Source organism: Scomber japonicus, chromosome 5 (assembly GCF_027409825.1).
Source record: "Scomber japonicus isolate fScoJap1 chromosome 5, fScoJap1.pri, whole genome shotgun sequence".
NCBI classification, from domain to species: Eukaryota; Metazoa; Chordata; class Actinopteri; order Scombriformes; family Scombridae; genus Scomber; species Scomber japonicus.
In genome coordinates, this window is record NC_070582.1 from 19,210,060 (window position 1) to 19,225,919 (window position 15,860).

The following is a 15,860-nucleotide window of genomic DNA, read 5'->3' on the forward strand; positions in this document are numbered from 1 at the left end:
AGGCATCAGGTTTATTCATTTAAAAAACGACTTATACTATGTTTAATCTAGGCCTACTTTATAAGTAATATATTAAGACAATTGTAATTTACATGTTTATATGTGATATTACAATATGATTAAGTTGTGATTAAGATGTTTACCTGCAATAAGTGAATTATATTTTAACCTTAACTCAATAACATACATTTCGCAGCAGTAGGCAGCTGTTGTCTGGAAACAGATAGGACTTCCACAGCAAACATTTTCACTTGTCATAGAAGGAAAAGCACAAAAATAACATAAAGGAGGGCTCCATTCAAATTCAAGTGTCCCAGTAAAGCCATGATAGTGAGTCAGCATGCACAATACCAGGGCCCTGAAACCAAAGCAGCCAAAGGGGCAGACAAAATTAGCAACTAGCTGGTGAACATGGTGGGGCATTAAGTAGCTAAAGAGCCAGCTATTTCCCTCAGGGGTTGGTTGAGACCAAACAGCTAAAAAGAGAGAGAATGTTGTTGTTGGGTGGGCACAAATACAACTCCAAATGAATGCTAATGTTGGTCTATGTCTGCAACTGTTTGCTATTATGTTCGCCCCTACATCTTGGCGATGTTATTTTTCAAAGTTGTTGCACTGACCCAGTGACCAAAACTATCTATCAATGCTGCTTTAAGTAGCTTTCATGTATTAGTATATGCATTCATTATCAGCTAGTTTCAACATTCATACAACTTCATTGAAGCTATATTATGTTCAAAACACTTGACTTAATTTTGAATGGAAATATTCCAGATGTAGTTACACTGCTTTGAAATTAATTCTGTAGGCTTTAACAATGATTGACTTCAGTTAATACGTTTTTTAATGACTGGCCCAGCAGCAAGCTGCTGCTTATGGAGGGTGAAATGGTGTCCTTCAAATATTTTAGTTCTTTACCATACAGGTGATGTTCACAGCATTCTGTAAGGAAGGTCATTTGATTTTTCATAAATTTTGATTACAACAGATCAGTCTGACCATTCTTCACTTTAATCACAACAGATCAATCTGCTGCCTGTTGTTGTCACAGACTGAATATCCTGAGCATTCTTTGTGATAAAGAGTAATCTGCTTACTGATGAAGGGTCAGAGGATCTGCTTATCCACCATCCTTCTGTTAAATCGGCTCACTGAAACCCCTAGTTTCATAGTGAGGGTTCTTGGAATGTCTCTCATTGGGTTCAATCTCTTTTGGATACATATCTAAGTTGCTGTATAACTACTAGAGCAGGCTTACTGGAAATGACAAAAAGAAAAGAAAAATACCCAAGGGTTGGGATTGAAATCTAAACATGTGGGCGTCAGAGGAGTGAAACATTTCTCAGGACCTACTCATAATTTAGGAGAGGGGTGACTAAGAGTGTTGAGCTGAACAATAGGATGAGTCACGAAAGGGGTCGTCTATAAAAGAGAGGACACTCCCTTCAGAGACTACCACAGTCAGTCTCCCACCATGCAGGAAACAGATGTGTATGCACTGGATGTGTGTATGTGCACTGTAGTTATTTCTCTTGCTTCACTTAAAATAATGCGCAATTATGCTGTATTTATAAGTCCTGTCAGGGGTAAAACATATACTGCTATAGGAAGAAAGTACTTCCTAACTGCTGGGGCAAAAATAAGTGAAGCAAACTCTCGTGACATCAACTGTCAGTGGTTTCCGTTTCAGGCCATTTCAGAGAAGTTCCGTACGCTTAAACCCACAATTGAGATGAAGAGATTGAAGGGGAAAGTTACATTGCTCAGTTACACCCCACCCCCTTTTACTGTTTTAGAAAATTCCCCAAATTTCACTCAAAATTGCTATGCTCTTTACCCTGACTCGTGCAGTTTGCCTTTCTACTCAAAACTCTACAATATTTCCAATGACCTATAAGGACACAGTCCATAGTGTTGTATACATCCTTTACTGTAAATAAAGATTGATTGGAATATGCGAGCAGGTTTGCAAACTGAAGGTCATGTTGTTCTGTGTATGTGGGGTTTCCTCACTAGAAGTCACTGCATGGAATTGGCTTTACAGCCCCCACCTCTCTATCTCACACCGCTGGTATCTAAAGTCTTATTTCTGTGACAGATGTTTCTGTTATCGTCCAAAGGTTTCCCATAGTTCTTGTGTTTGCATGTGTGTGTGTATGTAGGTTTCCAAATGAGGCCCCTTGTTTTTTCTTCATCAGGCCTCCAAGGGCTTCAGGGCCTCCACTTTAAACAGGATATGACAGTTATCTGAAAACCATGGTGACAGAGAGGCTTTCCTGAGAGTCCTAAAACTGATAATAGTCAATCTCTTTTCAAGGTTTGAAGGATATTATGTTTAGGAAAGACATGAATATGTAATAAGGAATAAGGATATATACTTATATTAAATTAACTAAAGAGTTTGGTGACTCAATTTTCCTTCTCATTTGTCAGTCTGTGTTAAAGCAGAAAAACGCAAATTTAAATATGGCTATATTGGCTTTCATAATGCACAAGGAGGAAGTAATTTCAACATTGCTTTGCTGAATGTGTGTGTATAGGATAGGAATAGATGGTAAATAATTCCATGTAGTTGTAGTGTACATAAACACCACTCCCCATATGTGCGACCTACTTCTGAATGACTGGGGGTCTATACCAGCAGTACACCCACCATATGCTGAAGCTGAAATACATGTTAAAGAGCCGTTGGTTAAATATGAGATATTTGTTGAAATCATCAGTCCTTTTTTTTATATCAAGCCACTATTTTCCTTCCTTCTGACTCGTCCCAAACACACTTGAAGCATTCTTTCCACTCTGTTCTATTTCCTCCCTCATGTCTGACCTCGTAACAGTAAGGGCAAATAACCTCAGTGCACTGGCGGAGAAACCGCAAGATAAAACTCTACAGTGAAGTAGTAATCCACATTTTTGACATGTGTTTTGGAAGAAATTGCCAATTAAGTCACTGCGAGTGAATGTGTGAGTTTGCTTATGTATTGTGTATCAGAGGGAGTGGATAGATTGTGTTTGCTGTCTTTAATAAGGGTGGCTGGGTGATCTTTTAATGGAATTTGGGCGACACTCCCACTGTCAGCCTCTCTGTCTGTCTCTGAGATGTGTTCGCCAGTTCTTGGGGTAACGTAATGCTTTCAGCTTTTCGTACCGTTCCCTTTATTCGCTGTGAATGTTCTGCTGAAATTCAGCTAATTCAGTCACTGCTGGATGACTCACACCACAGTGTCCCTTTCTCCACAAATGCACAAACACACACACAAGCATGCACACCAGCACACCAGCAAGCAGGCACGCACGCGCACGCACACACACACACACACACACACACACACACACACACACATACACACACACACATGCACACACGCACACAAATGCACCATGATGCTTGACTGGATGAGAATTGTGAGGTCAGTGCTGCGTCAGCCCCGCAGAACACTTGTGAAATGATCTCTTGTTCTCCAGCTTTATTACCCCCACACACTCTCCCTGTCTGTTCTCACTATAAGATGATGCACGGCCATGCATTGTTATCGTCTTTATTATTGATATTTCTGGTCATTCACTATGTACTGTACTTGTCTGCACCATTTATATCTTACTCTCTCTTGAACATCAACACAAACCATTGACAATTTTTCAAGGCTGCCTCATTTGCTTAGTCCTGAATGGCATTAGGATGTTTTTTCACTTGTCACTGTTCTCATGGACTACACATATGTTTCCCCTTTCTTATTATAGCTAAACCACATATTCCTACCGGATGTAAGGTGTGAACACGGCCACAGATCTATTCTATTCAAATGAAAAGTGATTCACTCATGTGTAGATGAGCAAATTAGAGCTTGCATGCCAATTCCTGCATTTGCATGCCTTGGTGTGTGTTCGTGTTTGCATGTATTTGATTGCCATGCATTTGCGCACATGCAAAGATTAAGATACAGTAATTTAACTGCAGTCCTTGAATGTCGTCACTGAGGCTGTTATTACTGGCCAAGCCACCCAGATTTATTGAGCTTTACTGTACAGAGCCTTTCTACTTAACCTAATGACTGCCAACAGAAATGAGAGCAGATGGTTTTGTATCAGTACAGTAAGGGTAAAATATCCACAGAGTTGGACTAAAGCACCCACTATTTACCAAGTCCATTTTATGACACAATCTCTATGTTTATATGTGTCTGGGATATATATATTTGAAGGCCAGTTAAGAAATGTATACTCTACACAGATGTTGAAACTATTAAGGTTAGTTTACATTTAAATGTAGTATTGCAACATGGCTCTATGAATGGTAATGTCAGCCCAGATTTGAAATAGGTCAACAACTGTTGTATATTGCCATGAACTTTGTACATTTATGGTATCCAGAGGATGAATATAGACTTACGTGACCCCCTGGCTTTCCATTTAGTGCCACCAGCAGGTCAAAGTTTTCACCTAACATCAGTTGTTACTGACTTCAGCAATCCAATGAGTTCTCTTCTAGCACAATCATGAGGTTGACATTTGTGTTTTGAAGAAGCTGTTTTGAAGAAGCCACACAATTGAATGGGCTGTCATAAAATCTGGCACATAAATACACATCCCCCTCAGGATGAGTTTTTTAACACTTCTTCTTTTAGTGCCATCATAAGGTCAAATGTAAATTTTCAACCTCTGATGAAATTTGTATTTCGTGTTAATTATTAAGTAAACTTAAGTGAATGAAGATGGTGAGCATGATTAGAGTGAATATTATAATTGCTGAACATGTTAACATGCTGCATGTTAGCATTGTAATCATGAGCATGTTAGCCTGCTGACATTAGCATCCAGCTCATATCACCACTGTACCTCCATCCTCACTGACATACTGACGTGGACTCTAATGCTGTGTCTCAAATCCTTATGACACACTAATAGGCAGGTTTTGAGTATGTAGTATGTTTACATTAGAAAAGGGACAAAATTGAGAATACTTAAAACTACTGAAATGCTTGCTTTGTGAGTGTGCTGTTGGTGTACACTTTTCTCCCATAATGTGCACAAAAGGAATAGAGGAGCTACCCACAGCTGGACAAAATTAAGGTAATAGTGGATGGTGGGGAAAAAACACCAGGAACACATCACAAAACAAAACAAAACAAAAAAGTTTTTCAAAACATTTTGCTGTCTTTTTGTTAGGACTAACAAGTGGTGGCATTCTGAAGTTGCAGTTTGATTGCCTTTGCACAGCACACATTTTGCATAATTTCTTACTAGTATGAAATGATGTACTGTGTTGATTTCTTGTATACAAACGTGAAAGACTGTTTACATGCAAAGTTTTCTAGAAAGAATATTATATAGTTTATACTGTGTACAGTTGAAATTGCAACATAGCTCTTGATTCAAGACATACACAGTTGGAATAATAGAGCTCCACCATTTATAAATACAGCCATGGAAGTGCATTCCATATTTAAGCATACACATACAAACCTTGCATGAAAATCTCAGTATAACATCACAGAACTAACAAAAGCTAAGAGGTTGTGTAAAAACTAAAATGGCATTAACCCAAGTTAATAATACATATAAAGCTAAACAGAAAGAGAAAAACCATTACGGTCAAATGTGCCAGGTGACAGTCCTGGACAAATACCTATAGTAGAGACAGGCAACATAATAGAGTTGTGTATCTGTCCCTCCCTCTATCCACTTGTCTGTCTGTCTGTCTGCGTATTTGTGTGAATACGCTGAATAAGCAGGATTTCCAACACAGAGAGCAGGAAGGCCCTTCCAACAATACACTGTGTGCATGTTGTTGGAAGGGCCGCAGGAAATCAAGGTCAGTGTGACAATTGTGTGCATGTGTGTGTCAGAGGGAAAAAGACAGAGGAGGTTCTGTACTTACATTACCCCCTAGTGCATCATAATCTCTTACCATTTTGTTCTTGTGGAGACAGGGGGACAAAAGTGTGCTTGTACTGTTCAAATTTCTCTCACTGGAATAAAAAGGGCCTCAGTGCTTAAAGTGTCAGGCTTAAAGTGCTCATTGTGTTGATACGAGATATAACTACTCTTGGAGAACCACATGCAACAGATGTTCTCTTGTTTTCTTTTTTTAATGTGTGTTTGTGCATGTGCTCATGGAACAGAGGTAGACATAAAGATGTTAATCCTTCTACAGCATCTACTGGGTGTAGTCAGTAAAACATTAATGACAGTTTAGTTTGGTAACCTATAGTCTGTTGTTCAACTCTCCATGCAGAACAGTACAGGCATGTTTCGCTATCTTAAATACACTTGATACCTTATTCAAAGCACATTATGTTATATACATGGGCTGGACAAAATAATAGAAACACCAAATAATATCATACAACAAATACCACCTTCGAAAAATTTTAAACAGTCATTTTTTGTTGTGCCAAATTCCCTTGTATAGTCATTATCGAGGCCGTTTATGGAGTTTTTGCACTGGAGAGCATTATTTTGAGAGTTGTTTTAATCTCCCAAACCCCTCTCCACAAAATCCATGCTTTGTTATGTTATTAAAAGGGAGTTAGAAAACAAAAGACAGAGAGATTGACTGCAGATGGGGCAGCCTTGGTTTGTATGTGCCAAGGCTTTGTTACACTCTCTCCTGTAGGTATATTGGCACACACACAAATACTCTCAACAATTTATATTCACACACACATAGACACACAATATGCACACTCAATCACATTATTAATCAGCCACTCAATTCCATCCTTTTATCCATTTGTAGGCCTCCACCCCTCCCAGTGCTGTGCCCTAAGACTAATCGCCAAGGTAACCACCAGCACTCAGCCCCTCCCAGACATCAGATGAGTGTGTGCACGCACACATACACACACACACACACACACACACACACACACACACACACACACACACACACACCTTTCTTCTGGGTCACTACTTTCTACAGACAAAGAACTGTCCCTAATCAATCATAATATGACAATTTTTATGGAAAGCTACAATTCTTTCACACTGACATGTTGACGCATTGGGGGCACAACTGTGTGAACCCCATCATTTCCTCACACACAGATATTTCACAAATATGTTCCTCTCCACATAAAATCAGACTTTGTTTTTCCACCAGTTTCAGCCAGACCTTTTTTTCCTTTTCAAATCTGTGCCCAACAAATCCAGCATAGAAGAGTGGATACGGAGGGTGCAGCTGAGACAGAAACGAGGAGGAAGCTTGTGTTGTTTTCCGTACCTGATAACCCTCCATCCTCTGCCTCTCGATGGTCTGACCTGTCAGGCACTGTTTCCTGGAATTCTGATTCCTGAGGTAAGGGTGTAGGAAGGGAACACAAAGGGATACTGTCAGTCACTGTAAGGTCATCACTGAATAACAAACACATTTATCTAGAGGGCATGACCAGTACATGTCAATAAGTACATGCTTTTATGAGACTGAATAAAGCAAGGTAAAATACAGGACAATAAAAAGATAAAGCTCTTGGTGCAATGGCTAATTTTAGCAACAGTTTCAACATTTGAAGACAATCAGCAGTACAATGTGGTACACACAGGCATACATACAAAGTTTAGATTCCTTCTCATTTGTGAAATATTGAGTAAAATTGAAAATATTTTACAACTCAATATAGAGATAAAATGACATCACAAATATGTCATACATTAGTACAGTATGCCTTGTCAAAATTAGGGTTATTTTACAGGCACTTATCCTGCTCAGAAGAGCTTACAACCAAGGGACTGGACCTTAAGGCTTTTCACACTTTGATTCACATCTAAATGTCTGTACTCACCACAATAGAAAATTACAGCCTGATATGTATAAGTACAGTTTCAAATGGTTTGACTCATACGGTACAAAAACAAGATTGTTTTAGACCACTGTTAGGGGTAGACAGTGTATGTTCTACAGGGGGATGATCATGTTCTTTGCTCTCTGTCATCCTGTTCAAAACAGCCCCTTTATTTGCTTAATGACAGTGTTCGGTAATCTTTTAGTACTGTATGTGTTTGAGTGTGTGAATGTGTGAATCAGAGAGTGATACTGAAGAATTTGTATTATTGTTTATAGAAGGATATTCTTTTGTGAACCATGTAATCACTGTGCTTGTATGTATTATGTTGAATGGCCTGATATGACATTAGTTTGTGTTCTGGATCAAGGAAGTGTCCTATAAACACGTCCGGCTTCAAGGGAGGGGTTAGAGATAATGATACAAACGTCTTATCACACACTGATGCGCGCACACACACACACCACACACCACACACCACACACACACACACACACACACACACACACACACACACACACACACACACACAGCCTTAGGGCACAGGAGATCAAAGCTACATCTGTTGTGCTGGATATCTTAACAAAGACACTAATGATTAAGTCAGAAGAATTACACGCTGTTAAAATTGCACGCAGGACTAGCTCACAATAGCTCAAAGGTCACACTCTCCTATACATTTTCTCACTTGACATACTGTACAGTCCTTTCACATTATGCCTGTCATTAATTGCTAGTATTTTTACCGTCAGTCCCTTAAGCTCCACAAAAGAGGGGACATTAATTTGCACCCAGAGGCCAAGAAACAGTAAGGCTTTTGGGTGATAAGGAAGAGAACCAAAGCATAAATGCACATGCTCAGGACATGCCTGTGCTCCAGTGATTCAATCAGTTTCCTCTAGTCATGGTTCAATGAGTAACCTTGAGTGTTACAAAAGATTCATATTTGCTTATTTAACAAAGTAAACATTGAGAAAACTTCCTCTTTCTACAGAAGCATATGCTCAATAGATAGTTTTGTAAGCAAGTCAGCTACAACTCATCATGCATCAGCATATTAATAGTTGTTTAATAGGGGGTATCACTGATCACAGCCTTAAACAAATCTTGGGTGGTGCCACTACAAGCATGTACTGCTTGTACTGTTGGCGAGTAAGAGGCTCCACTGCAGTTTTATTGGGAGGCTGGTAAAGGGTGCTTTTACAGATATTGTTGAGTAATACTCCAGTTACCGAGCTTGTATCAGACTGCCACAATAAATCAACCATATGTTTAATACTTTCATGGTATGTCTCTTAACTCTAAACTGTACATCTTCTGGCCTAAAACGATCAACCCAACAGATGTCTTAACATCTGCCGATGAGATGTCCCCCTGTTGATGAAGTAATCAGCAACATAAAATTCCAGGATTCCTCCTAAAACCTACCCCTCCTCCTTTCCATTCTTCTGCTATTTACACTGCTGATCAGCATTATTGATCAGGGCCTGAGGACATGGCTTACATACAATAATGTGTCATCCTCTTCTTGGAAATAAGAGGACAATTGTGTGCAGAAATACTTTGTTAGGTAGGATTAGTCAAGAATAAATAACAACTACACTGTGTTGAACACATGTAGAAACACACACCCGCATTACACACAGATCAGGAAACACGTATCATGTTGAACAGGAGCTCATTTCCCTGACATCTTATCTACAGTCACTGAGCACTTTGACTGCAAAGTGGATGTGTAAGTGTGTACGTGTGTTTTGAGCTTCAGAGCTTTACCTCATTGACAGGAAGATTCAGCTGTAGTGTATTTCGAAATGCTCCGGATGGGGGGATCCTCTACTGAAACCCAACACTCAGTGAATGAAGCACTTTATTTGGGTTCTACACCCCCCTTGTGGTTATATAATGCATTACATCAACTCTACTCTCAACTGGGGTAACCTTAATTTAATAATAGGGGATATATATGTTAACTATCAATCACATAAAATTAAAAAAAAATGATTTCTGTCATAATCAATTACTGAACTAATTATTAATGAATATATCAGCTAAAAACACTGGCATACTGGCTGCAGATTTCTTACCTTCGGTTGTCTGATAATAATAGAGGGTCTGGGGATTTGAGGATATTTCACCTCCAGTTCAGGATTAAAATCCTCCACCTCCAGGTCATCATCCCCTGAGCTTTGGGAGAGTCTACGGCAATCTGGAGGTGACTCAAACCACAGGCTGTCATCTTTGTCTTGCAGGTGGCAGATAGAGTTTGTACCATTTTTTTTAGTGGTTCTACTGGAATGGGTTGAGATGCAGCTGACAGTCCTTTGAGGCTGCTTGTGCTGCTGTTCTGGGCTGCTTGGTAGGGGCTGGGATACAACTGGGTCTGCTGCTGGAGGTCTATGGTCACATCTGCTTTGTCTGGAGTTATTTGGCTCCAGAGAGGGCGCTGGATCGGTGTTAACATCAGGTGGATTACCAAAACAATGCCCTAGAGATGAACAAGGTAGTCCATGCATACTGGCGGTTACCAAGAAAAAAAGGCAAACAAACCCTACTTGCACTGACATCAGGTTGGGGGTTCCCAGGGTGTGGTGCAACATTAAGCAGTTAATCAGGATTGTCTTCTTGTACAAACACTAAAGTAGAGTATGAACAATTAATATTATTTCCTGTAAGTGGGATAAAGGCAAATGCTCTATATACGTATCTATTAACTTTTTCTACACTGTTTAAGCAACTTATAAAATAAAAATCTCTCTTTTTCCAAGGAAGGCATTTAGTTTGATCCATGCCAAAGAATATCCTTAATAGCTGTCCATTTCAGCATGTGTTCTTGTTATTGCATGGCAGCTTAAGTTGTCCACCTGTCCAGTTGCAGATCTTTCAATGGGTCATCTGTGTATCCCAGACTTAACCTTGAAAGTCCAGACTGTGTCAGTCATCTTGGTCAGTACGTCGATCTGTCATCGCATTATTTTCTCAGTCTGGCACAGCGCGTAGATTCCTTGCCAGGCTGCCTTACAGTGGTTTCAGCTGCTCTTAAGAAGCAAAGGTCACTCTTTACACAGCCCACCATACAGTCGTTCCTTGTCTTCCTCTCTGACAATCTGCATGTGTATGAGTGCTGAAGGGTTTGTGTGTGTGTGTGTGTGTGTGTGTGTGTGTCAGTGATGGGTGTCTCATTACTTAAATAGGTACTCCCTGGTCTGTTGTGAGTTTGGAGGCTAGGGTTGGACCACTTGGTTCTAATAGGACTCTTGTTACCATCTGATTCAGGGTCAGTTACTAACACACTTGCCATACACTTCCCCACTTTTAATGAATTTATTCATGAACTCATCTGATCACAGAGCAGCAGCCTGGAATGTAAAGGTTATTGGAGTGTCACAGATGGCTGAATATGAGAGTTCAAGTTACAGGCAGACACCGTAAGTGATAGGCCTCAGATGAGAAAGAGAAAGGAGGGGAGAAAGAGAGATAGAGATAGATAGAGAGAGAGAGAGAGAGAGAGAGAGAGAGAGAGAGAGAGAGAGAGAGAGAGAGAGAGAGAGAGAGAGAGAGAGAGAGAGAGAGAAGCCATGCATCCTTTCGCACAGAATGGGTGAGACAGCAGAACCCAGCTGCCTTAGGTGACTGCTACTTAAATATTCAATTTGTTCCCTGGATTTAAACATGATGCCATTTCAATACAAGATGGTTATTAGACTAAAATGTTGGTGAAATATTTGAAAACACCTGTATCTGCACAAAAATGGATGTGATAAAGGCCGTGCAACAAAATAAAGAGCACTTTAAGTTGGTATTTTGATTAAAGTTCTCTTCCTGACATGTATTAAGACATATCTATATATATATATACATCTATGTCTATCTATATCTACCTTTCCACTTTCAGCAGATTAATGTGAAATGTGAAAACAGCTTTTAGTGTCAAACTGCACATACATCATTCTACATTGTCAAGCTCAAACTTACAACTGTAGAAACAAGAAAAAAAAACTATTTTTGAAGTACACAGGGACTTAAATTAAATAGGGTATACAATTGTACATTAACAGTATTAGTAATAGTGTACTTTTGGTCCATTTGATGCATCAAGCAGCAAAGTCAAATGATGAGGCCACATGTTGGGGACAGAATACAAATTACCAACCTGAAAATAAACTAAGCTGTTGGTGCCCAGTAATTGGACATTGAACAAAAATTGCAGAATTTCCTACCAAGTTTCCTTTAAACAAAGTCAGCTTTTAAAATGGCAAAGTCATTGCATACCATTTTTTAAAACAGTAGTGTCTCCCGCACCTTGGACAGTGACTGTAATGCACTAATGTAGAATGCCATACTGTAACTTATGAGGTGAATCGGAAAGCAGGAGGATGACCTAATTGCAATGTATTGTGAAAACTATTTAATTTATTTTTCACTCAACAACTTGTTTATTAGAACATATTGAAAACAGGTTTATTGTGCTCATTGGTACCAACTATTCATATCTATATTCCTTATATGCAGGCCTGATTACACTCTCTCTAAGCTCTCACAGTTTTCAATGGGCAATTTATGTCTATTAGAGCACCTTATTTGTATTTAGAACATGCAAAATACAAGCTGAATAGTCTTATTATAGCAATAAAAATGACTCATAAAGCACCTTGTATGATCTGGTAATGGATGCAATAAGGATGTGTCAATGCAGAGCTTGGTTTCCCTCTGGCGGTCAGTGAGAAATACTACAACGCATATGATTTAAGGACAAATGCTGCATCTTAACTGCCAAGTTTTTGAGAAGATGTAGGTGCTTTCAAAGTGTGAATTCTCACAACGACATTATTAAATTATTAAACATTAAATATGATGATGATGATGATGATGATGACATCGATTCAGGATTTTCATCTTCATCTTACATTTTAGCACTTGTTTTATAATTTATAAAAACAAGCACATTTTCACATAAACTGAACAACTTTAACTTACAAGACGCATCACTTTTTAAATGGTCTGTTACTGATTGGATATTTTTTCCTGAGCGACGTCATAATAGCGTCAGAGTCGGTGGTTTGAGGCGCCACACAGCTTCGTCAAGTGTGCAGCTCTAACCTGAACAATATCAGACCATTTTAACTCCACATTAAAGTTACACAATCATTCATCATTAGAATAAATTGGGGGGCGTGGGGGCTTACAAACAAAATGAACGTGATGAAGAGTACGTACGTTAAAAAATACTATCACAACAATAAGAAGATCCGGCATGAGAAAATAAATGGGATTACATTAAGAAATCCGATCATTAGCCTATCTTTAAAGCACGCATCCTGAGTCTTAGTTTGAAAGCCCAATCCGGAAGCGCTCTGTTATTCTGTCCAGTGTGATTGACGTGAAGCAGCCCTGAAGCGCACAGTCTGAGGATAATCGCAGGTGGTGAGGGTTACAATCTGCCAACAAGAGACGGCAGATGCAGCGCTGGTGTTGATTTGTAATTGACCATCCTGTAATTTGGCTCCAATTTATGATACATTTCTCTCTGCTGGATAGACGTTGTTTTTGTTGTTGTGTTTTTTTGCCCCTCGATGATCTACAATGCGGTCCTCGGCTTGGTTCTTCGCCAGTTGCGCTCTCATCCTTTGCACGCTCCGGCTGATTGACAGGGCCACAGGACAGAAGCAGTGTAGTGAGGTGAGAGATGCCATAGTTACCATCAATATGCTTTCAGTGCTGTTTCCCTGCATCTGCTATCATTGTCAAAGCTCCTTAGAAAGCGCAAAAGCCACTGATTGGGCCGCTATGCCTGTACGCGCTGATAGTGAGTTGGTCATTCACGATGTCAAACACGGTTAAAAATTCGATGACACATTTCCGGGGGCGATTATGATGCTTAAAATCACCGTCACTTCAGTCTTTCATCATGACTCGCAGTAGCTGGGAGGACTTGAGTGCACCTTAACCAATGCTCACTTTAAAAAAGAGCACAACAGATTGTTTCTCTGGTGTGTTGAATTTTTACCACTCAGTGGCCAGGGGCTGTTATCAGTTTCCTGCATCCTTCCTTCTGCGTTGGCTCAGCTCAACACCTCCTCAGTCCAGACTGGCATGTAGCCTACAGTACAGCACGATAAAGGGACAACATTCCTCTTAAGTTATTGGCACAATCTCTCTTCTCACACGGGCAGAAAGTGATTACTGCAACTCTTATTTAAGCCTATATGGTCCTAAATTTCTCTGCTGCTGGCTTTAATTCTTGTGTTTTTGGGGAATTACAAATATCATCATGTAACATGTTTGATCTTATGAAATGCATCTGGAGGTTGACGCTGAATTACATAGGTGACAAATGTGGAAAGTCTACCATATCAGTGATTTACAACAGCTCTTGTGGAAGTCGCAGGAGATAATGAGGGCTTAGTGCAACAGAGTTCGGAATCCTTCTTTTGTCTTGAATCACAGAGTTTGGTCCACACTTCCATCTGACTCCTCTGATCCTTTATCGACAGTGACTTAGCTCTATCACTAGACCCCACAGGCAGTAGAGAAAATCATTCCACACACAGTGGCCTGCATGCACTGTGGTGTCAAAATCTGGTTTGGCTCAAGGAGCAACATTATGTAAACTATCTAAAAATTAGGCCACACTCCTCTGCAGAGAGAGAGAGAGGTGGCAATACCAAGCTCTGTGGAGGCGAGAACTTCAAGCATCACCCCAAATCTCAGATTATACTCAAACACGCAAAAAAAAGTGTTCTTCCTGAAGATGTGAAAAGCTTAATCGTCTCCGACTGTTTTAACAGCAGCCCATCACCCCTGTTTCCATCTCTGTGGAGATGGAATGTTGTGTATCCAGGGCAGAAGAGTGGCTGTGGCTGCAGAGATAACACCGTAACGAGCACTCATGTTTTGTAAGCAGTTTGGATAAGGAAGTGAATATCACTGCTGGTTGCTAATGGAGTAGTTCCATCCACTCAGCCTGCTCTGATTAGCAAAAAAAACCCTTAAACATTCTCACCCGCTATGAAATGACTCAGGGATGTGATCTGGGTGGAGGTGTCTGGTCTAGATTTGGGTCCAAGTCTGCTGTGCCAACTGATTTCTTATGTAGATGTTTTCTGCGTCTCTTTGGCAGACTGACTACTACTATGAGTACACAGAGTGTGACAGTACAGGATCCCGGTGGAGAGTGGCTATCCCGCAGAGCCCTGGAGCCTGCGTTGGGCTACCAGCGCCAGTACGTGGAACAGAGTGCAGTAAGTTGGCAGTAATAACATATGTGTGTGTATCTCACCTTCCTATCAGTAGCCTGGAATTTCCACAACTACATCCTGACGGACCCTGCTTGGATATCCTTCAGTCAACCACAGAGAAAAGCCACAGGCCAATAACCTCAGAGCAAAACAATGTCACATAATGATTGTCTGCTGGCTTTCTTTTTTTAATTTTCAATTTTCAAACAAACCAATGACCCACCCTTTCCCTCCCTTCATTCCCTCTCCTGGCTCACAGCTCCTGTCCCACACAATTGCTGTTTAACAATATGCATTGCATGTAAGGTATAAGTAAGACAAGTATAGTGGTATACAAATTGCAGTGACATAAAGACTGAGAACAGACAAACAAAACAAAGTAAAAAACAAAGGAGAAAAAAATATATGTACATAATTTGTAAATAATAAAACTATGTCTCCTCACTTTCTTGATAAGTCACATCATTGATTGAACAGGTTGTGGTTCACAATGATTGTTTGTGATATGAGGTAAAGTAACTGGTGAAAGATGTTGGTGTTTCTCAAGAATGCAGACAACCAGTTTGTTAGGTATAAACTATTAGAATATGAGAATATGAGGACAGCAGATTTTCATTGTTAATGTCTTGGAAAGGATACATTTATTCAGTAACTAATTATAAAAGTGCTAATATGTTGCCATGGAAACGGATCTAAGTCAAAGGTGAGTCATAGGGAGTGCATACGGAGTCATGAGGGGGTACCCACAGATTGGTAGTGTCTTATCATGATGGAACCAGGAAGACACATCACAATTGTGTAAAAGCACACTAATTCTTCTACAAAGTGGGCAAACTAGTTTGTT